Genomic DNA, 8016 nt, shown 5'->3' on the forward strand with positions numbered 1-8016 from the left:
ATTTTTCATAAAAATGCTAAAAAAAGATAAAAAATTATAATTTTTTTGATTCCATGTGTCTACCGCATTATCTTACAACCTTTTGACATGTGGCAGTGTCATTTTCAGTCAGAACAAACATATTGGTCAAGAGAAAATCAACATACCATCAATATTTGCCAGGGGTATGAATAATTTTGTTCTTAACTGTACATTCAGTATTAAGTGTTTCCTATATGTTTGTGTCATAGGTCTGCATAAATTCACAGAATAATAACAAGTTTTCCAGTGCCATCCAGAAATCATCCCTTCGATTTTTGAAATTATTCGCACATTCTAGCATAAGGAAGAACCATGGAAAACATCCTTCCACACAAACAAACTTCCCACCAGAGGAAGTTGGACATCATTTCTAAGCAGCATGCATTGTGTTCAACCCGGCACGCATCACGTCAAGCCAGATCTGCGCAGCACTGTCTAAAGTTGAACAAGCCATATGGTCTCTGCACTTTAAACGTCTCAGGGTCCACTTCCTCCTGGAGAGCTTCCCACCGCACGACTCTTGCACATGCCAGCAACGTGCAGGACTAACTGCAGCCAGGTCCTCTCCATGGCACAAATGGATTCCAGAAAAAGGGTAGGTCATACAAAACATAATGACGAAGGCCGCAAGGCCAAAACGTTTGTCAACGCTGCTACTATGTGAAAATAAATTAGCATAACTTATGGAGTGCGACCATTTTTTGATTTTCCAAACAAAACATAATGCCATACTATTTGACACAAAGGTTACTGGAGTATTGTTTTGTGTTTATTTGCTTTTAAATTCAGCCAATTTTCACACTGTTCTTTTCTTCTGTGCTCAGACACTGTCTGGTGGCAGAGGACACAGTTGCATGTGCCCTTCATGATGTATTATAGAAGGTAAAGATGGCCAAGCGCTATGCACTAAGCACAAGACATTAGTGCTCTTGGTGAAACTATGGTTCCACTCGTGTCAAACTTCTCGCACCAGTTAGGAGAAGACCATCATCCAAAAAGCCAATGAGAAAATCCAGCACTGGATTTTTGTGGAAAGCAGCCATTCCTTTACCCAATATCAATGTGAAGACTGAGAGACTTCATCCATCATCAATGACTGTTCTCACCCCACTCCCCTCAGGGAGGCGTTACAGGTCTTTAACCAGCGGGTTCAGAGGAAGCTTCTTTCCTGCGAATGTCACCCTGCTAAACTCTAGCTCTGCATCCCGGTGACAGCCAACGAACTAAGATTAACTAACACTTAATCTAAATCAATTCTAAAAACAGTATCCACATAGTGGTGATTAATCAATCAAGAGGCGCTTGCAATGACTGAGACAGGGACTGAGCCTGTGATTCTCTGTGAATAGTAAGGTAAGGTAAGGTGCTCTGTGTGAGTGAGTGTCACGGTGATAGTGCAATGGTGATAGTGGTCATTGTGATAGTGCAAATGAGTAAGTCCAACAGTGCAACAGTGCAAGAATAAAGTCTATATGTCTATATATATAACTATTTAAGAAAAGGTATAAGTGTGGTCACAGTTCGGCTGTGGCATGGAGGGAGGGGTTATGCATATGTGCTAATGTGAGGCAGAAAGACAGTGGTAAAAAGTGGCTAGTGGACAGACAGTATCCAAACATGGAGGGGGTGAAGAGGCAGACAGACATAGCCATATTTATTCTGCTCTTATTACTGCTAATACACTGCACATACTTATATTTAATTTATACTACTCTAAATCACTTTCTGAAAACAACTGTATACTACTGTCTACACTGCACTATACCTTTTGTTCTGTCTATGCACCACCTACTTTGTATATCACATTGCACTTTTTTGCACTACTGGTTACTTAGACACAAACTGCATTTCATTGTCTCTGTACAATGACAATAAAGTTGAATCTTATCTAATCTGTCAGCAAGAGGGGCTCCTTGCTACCAAGCAACCACCCACGAAGATCACCTCCGTCTCAACAGCAGAGCAATCTCCAGCATGACACCTGCCAGCAGTCCTTCCTCCACCTGACATAGCAGGGACAATCCTGTTTAAGGATTATAGTTTTATTATAGTGATCTCTGTCCCTAATTAGGGGGCAGCCGTGGCCTACTGGTTAGCACTTCGGACCTGTAACCGGAGGGTTGCTGGTTCGAACCGCGACCAGTAGGCACGGCTGAAGTGCCCTTGAGCAAGGCACCTAACCCCTCACTGCTCCCCGAGCGCCGCTGTTGATGCAGGCAGCTCACTGCGCCGGGATTAGTGTGTGCTTCACCTCACTGTGTGCTGTGTGTGTTTCACTAATTCACGGATTGGGATAAATGCAGAGACCAAATTTCCCTCACGGGATCAAAAGAGTATATACTTATACTAATACTCTAGCCTGGATGTTCCCATGCTGCCTTGCGCGCGATTTGATTCACGCTGCTGAGGCAGCCTGGAGACTATGGAGCAAATTTTCGCCTGAGATAGGGGACCAATCACAGAACAAGGGGGAAAGCAAGATGATGATGAGCTGTGCACAGACGCATTTGATAGACATCCGTGGCACCCAATAAACGGATCTGGGCATTTTTTTTCAAATACGAGAAAATGAACGTTTGGTTCCCAGACCACGTCTCATTGAGAAGTGGTGGCGCTAGCCAGGCTACTAATACTCCATCATAGCCATACCTAACATGAAATATAGTTATATTATTTTCAGCATAATATAAAAAAACCCATAATGCTTTCACTTAGGTTTAAGTTCCAAATACCAGTAGTCTAAATCTACTCGTAATTATGTTAACTTTACTGAATTAGTTTCTACAAATGCAACATTAAGTAAGATCTTGAGCAATATAAGGCTCCAGATTTAACTAACATTATTTTTCACATCTGAATCAGGGGAGAGCGCGAACGCAGTCCCCCACTACCATAAATTGTGCAGTTGAGATTCCCACATTTGGGGAATTCATACAGGTCAGTACCCGCCGAAGTGCAATGGCAGGACCTCGCCGTAGATGAACCACCTTCTTGATCATGGTATCGTCCCTGCCAGGTAAGTATGATTTCTTGGAGTCGTCTCGTAAGACCTCATTCAATGCTATAAGTTTCACCTTAAGGGTAGCTACGGTAGATTTTCTTTAATGAAACATGTGGTTTGTATGTCTAATGTTCCAACACTGGTCCACAAGATGGTGTAAAAATAAAAGTATGTAATTTCGCTACATTACATTTCAAAGATAAATTTTAGTTTCTATTTATCGTGATGCATCATGGAACCAGACTGCATTGTCGTTGCATTTGCTTACATTCACCTTAAGTTGGTACAATATACATCGAATGGGATTACAAGACAAATGTTTAACAACGTTTAATCAAGACATAGGGCTACTGTCATACTGTCTGTTCCTACAACGACAACGTTTTATGTCCATGAGATAGCCTGTCAGGAAAACAACTAGACTGGTAACGGTGGAATCATTCATAGATGGACCGACATTCAAATGTCCCGCCTTTGTAGCCTACAATCAAGAAATATTCAAAGTAGTGTAAAACAGGTTTTTAGATATATTCAGTTATACATTGAAATTTGCAGTTGCATAGTTTTGAATTGTGTGATGTTAAAGTCTCAAATACTTGTTATTATGTTTTAGATACAATTCTACTCGGTTAGCACCGAAAGTTTCCGGTGCAACCCTTTTAAGATTCCGACTAGCACAATTCACAGATCCGATCTCTGGTCCTCCTGAACAACTACGCTTAGATTTTCAGATTTCATTTATTGGTTTGACATGGCAGAAACATTAGAACAACGCAGTCCTTTTACAGCTCATATGTCATCTACTAGCCGAATAATCACGAACTATTCACAACACAGGTTCATAACATTGCATTTTTTCTAAATTAGGCCCTACTTATTGTGAGTCCATCGAGAGAAGTCTTTCTTCCAAAACATACCACTGTAACTTGAGTAGGGCCAATTCCCATTGAGTCAGCAAACTGTTTTTTTAGAGAGTTTAGAAAACACCACTTAACTTAACATTCGAGAGTGATAAAACCATCGTATTTACCTACGATTATAATAGCTTTATTTCCACATATATATTTCCCCGAGGGGAGTGCACCGTTCCTGGAGGTACTGCAATACCAGGTCGATGCGTGGAGTGGACGGAGCAAGCCCCTATTCCATCTCCCTGTTCCAAAAATCAATTTAATATATGGTCCCCGGGTAGGGGACGTATCAGATATTAAACTGATAAGAACAGATACTACACTTGATCTTAGCCAAAAGGCCGAGAAGCGATACCGAACAACCGCTAGGGCAACGTCTATGGTTCTCCGCTCTAACTTTCATGAGGACGGGTGGCACGATCAAACATTTTCAAAATCCACGGTACTTCGCTAACAAACTTAAAATATTGTGCTTTACATTCTCTAACGACTTGATTACCGCAAAAATGATTAATACACGGGCCATTCTATGTTCATCACCTCTGCAGGGGAGATAGCCTACCTTAACATTTCGTATCGTCCAATCATATTCGAGATATAGGCTAGGCTACTCATCTTCATGTCAGTGGAGTACCGAATATCAGGTTACAAAATGCGCGCGGCGTTCAATACAAATACGCTGCTATAAGACTAACTTGTTTTAAACTTCACAGGTAAATGTAAAACTTTACTCCACCAAGTGGCAGCACACTACATCACAACTAGGACAAATGCATACAGGAAATCGAATAACGTTTTGAAAGAGCACAACGACCATATGCGCACCAGAGCCGTTGGGGAACTTCAGTTGATAAAAACGTAACCACTAGGCCTACTGTTCTTATGATGGTTTACCCTTATAGGCTATACTGGGTTAATAAAGGCACTTACAAAGCACAAGGTGTTAAACCCACATTAATGCATTCAATTGTGTCTCAGATTTGAACAGTGTATACTTTTAGTATCCTGTACTATTTAATAATCAGTTGTGTCCCTAAATGGGATCTGCACATCCAGATAAACAGGCTTGATATTTAACAAACTGATCAGGGTCTACTGGGAAAAATAACAATTCAACCCAAAAGATAACACCAACGTGATACTGAAATTAACAGTTAATTGTCAATTCTAAATCTTTCCTGTACTATGACAGGAATGGTACACTTTGCCCTGAATTTCTGATTGGATACTGATCAGCAGTACAGCTCCACTAATTGCCTCCCTGACATGGGCCCTAAACCCAGAGCCTCTTAGCCTGACGAGCCAGACCCACATTAAAATGTAGGGTCTGGGCACTCACCGTTCGCAGTGCTCAGTCCGAGGGGCGGGATAATCGGTTGTCTTTCAAATTCCCTCTGCACGCAATAGGACAGCGCTGAGTCCCATGCGTTTTCCCACCAGCACAGCTAGTTGGTTAGTTCAAACTTTTGCCAACTTAAAACAAGCTTAAAGGAGAATTCCGGTGTGATATTGACCTAAAGTGTATTGAAACATGATACCGAGTGTGAACGTACGTCTCATAGCCCATCTCGGCTTGTCCCCTGCACTCCAAAATCTAGCGCTAGTTAGACGATGCTAGTTAGACGATGCTTCACGAAGTTTAGCGTTTGCAGCCATCTTGAATTTAGTCACGATAAGTCGAGCGACGAGTAAGAATGAACAGGTATGATAAGGGATCAGATTCCAAAAATAATTCAGTGGAAATGCATGGATTCCAGTTGCTGCTACTAGTAGAAACTGGAATCCATGCATTTCCACTGAATTATTTTTAGAATCTGATCCCTTATCATACCTGTTCATTCTTAAACTTCGTGAAGATACTGTCTGTATAAATCGTCTTGTAAGTAAACTACCTGTGCTTTTTCAAAGTTCTCAATGTCTCGTTTTAAATGTCAGGGCCCTCGGAAGTCTACCAATGAAGTGTGGAGATACATTGAGCCTCGTAAATGGTGTAAAACAGTGATTTATTTGCATGGCTAGCCCGATGCCGAAGCACCACCATTGATAGCATCGGCTAACTAGCGCCAGATTTTGGAGTGCAGGGGACAAGCCGAGATGGGCTATGAGACATACGTTCACACTCGGTATCATGTTTCAATACACTTTAGGTCAATATCACACCTGAATTCTCCTTTAACTCATGTTACACTGTTGGCCAACAGCAACATCCATCTTCTTTTTTTTCAAGTAGCAGGGAATTCAAGCCAAACCGTTGCAACTCTGCCATCAATCATTATGTTAAGCCCGCCTAACGACTCTATACACGATTTGATTGGCCTGATAGAAGTTTAATTTTTCAAGATCACAAGCCAACGGAGAGTTGCTCGACTAGCCCTGGAAGCAAATGTAATTTGCTGCCGCTAGGGTGCGTCTAGATTTCTAGGCTAATAGCCTCTAGCTGGATGGAGGCGCTTCCTCCCCATGTTATTCATGAGCCACTGGGGTTCATAGCATTTACAATGGATGGGAAGGAGAAGCTTGGGGACGAAGACCCATAAAAAAGATGCAGTAATTTTCAGTAATGGTAGACATTGCTTCTGGATCTTGATTGATTAATTCTGATATACACTACCATTCAAAAGTTTGAAGTCCTTATTTTCATCATTAATGTTGTAAATGACTGTTGTAGAAAGAAATGGCTGATCTTTAATGCAATGTCTACATAAGAATACAGATGCCTATTATCAGCAACCATTCATCCAATGTTCCAAAGGCACATTCTGTTTTCTAATCGGATATCATTTTAAAAGGCTAACTGAGAAAACATTGGAGAACCCTTTTGTAATTATGTAAGCACATAATGTAATCTGAAAACTGCTGGCCTGATTAAAAAAAGAAAATGCAACTGATCTCAGCTGATATTCTGTCTATAATGGAGTGGACTAGAAATGTCTAAGTGACCCCAAACTTTTGAACGGCAGTGTATGTATGTATGTGTGTGTAATATTCACATAGTAGGCCATAAATTGACTAACAGACATCATCACTTCTTTCCTTGACTCGGTTATGCCAAGAGTTTACCCAAAGTGGTAAGTAAGTTTCAAAGTGGCTACTGAGGGACGAATTTACCTACCACTTTATTCGAGAGCAAGATACACAGCCCTTCAAATTATTCCAAGTCATAGATAATTTGGATCACAATAATCAAATAAAAGAACATGTTTGCTGCAGCCTGACACAAACATTTCTATTTTCCTCCATAAGTCTCCATTAATCATTTGATGATTGCCTATACTCTACTGAATGTTGCAAACAGGATTTCATTTAGTAACATCAACCATAACAAGTCTATTGGCAAGATATTCTGTTGTCAAGTAACAGCTGTTTTTCAGGTCATCATCTTTTGCCAAAGCCAATTGTAGTAGTAGTATTCTACATGGTAGCAGAACAGTGTGCAGTCACCAGATATATAGTATCAAGCTTGGGTCGGGCAATTTGTGCACCCCAATCACAGCATTGTAGAAGGTGCTTCACTGGCTACCATCACTTAATACTGAATGGTCACAGTTCACTTTTTGTGTTGCATCAACTTGTAACTCAATATATAATCCCCATCTCAACCCCGACGTGGAGGGAGCATTATTGCTGAGGGCTATTCCATAATGTTAGGCCAGGACAGCTGGGCATGTTGGAAAAAAAAAAGAAAGTTACTACAGAGAATACAACCCCTAAATTAAAACCACTAAACAAAAACCACTCATTGACAATGAAATCTGACGTAAGGTAGCATAGATTTGCACTATGGCCTATAACTTAAGGTAATAAGTAGCCTAGACCTACTTGCTTTTAAGTTTTAGTATGACCATATGACTACCAATGTTCTACTCCAAAACAATTCCCGCTGCAACCCTTTTAGCATTCCGACTGGCCAATAGTTCACTCTTGAAACTTAACCTCGTATCACAATAGTTCATTTGAGATGTACGACTGACGTCGACTTTTATCTTTAAACTCGCTCCATACAACAAATCACATCAAACACAGTATCCACCAATACATTCATTCTATTAATTGCCTTACATTTCAACAACAATATTTCCCCAA

At 40.7% G+C, this 8016-nt stretch overlaps 2 non-coding genes across 2 annotated transcripts; both read right to left on the reverse strand.

Annotated features, from left to right (window-relative positions):
• Positions 1 to 2880: 2880 nt before the first annotated feature.
• On the reverse strand, positions 2881 to 3045 carry LOC143136982 (U1 spliceosomal RNA). The gene has a single exon (XR_012989567.1). It is a non-coding gene; the product is annotated as a U1 spliceosomal RNA (small nuclear RNA).
• A 1050-nt stretch (positions 3046 to 4095) lies between these two features.
• LOC143136986 (U2 spliceosomal RNA) lies at positions 4096 to 4286 on the reverse strand. The gene has a single exon (XR_012989571.1). It is a non-coding gene; the product is annotated as a U2 spliceosomal RNA (small nuclear RNA).
• Positions 4287 to 8016: the final 3730 nt, after the last annotated feature.

The sequence above is a fragment of the Alosa pseudoharengus genome, unplaced genomic scaffold (assembly GCF_046254945.1).
Source record: "Alosa pseudoharengus isolate Yale_2024_CS ecotype anadromous, Long Island Sound unplaced genomic scaffold, YU_APseudo_1.1 YU_APseudo_1.1_scf_20, whole genome shotgun sequence".
Taxonomy (NCBI): Eukaryota; Metazoa; Chordata; class Actinopteri; order Clupeiformes; family Clupeidae; genus Alosa; species Alosa pseudoharengus.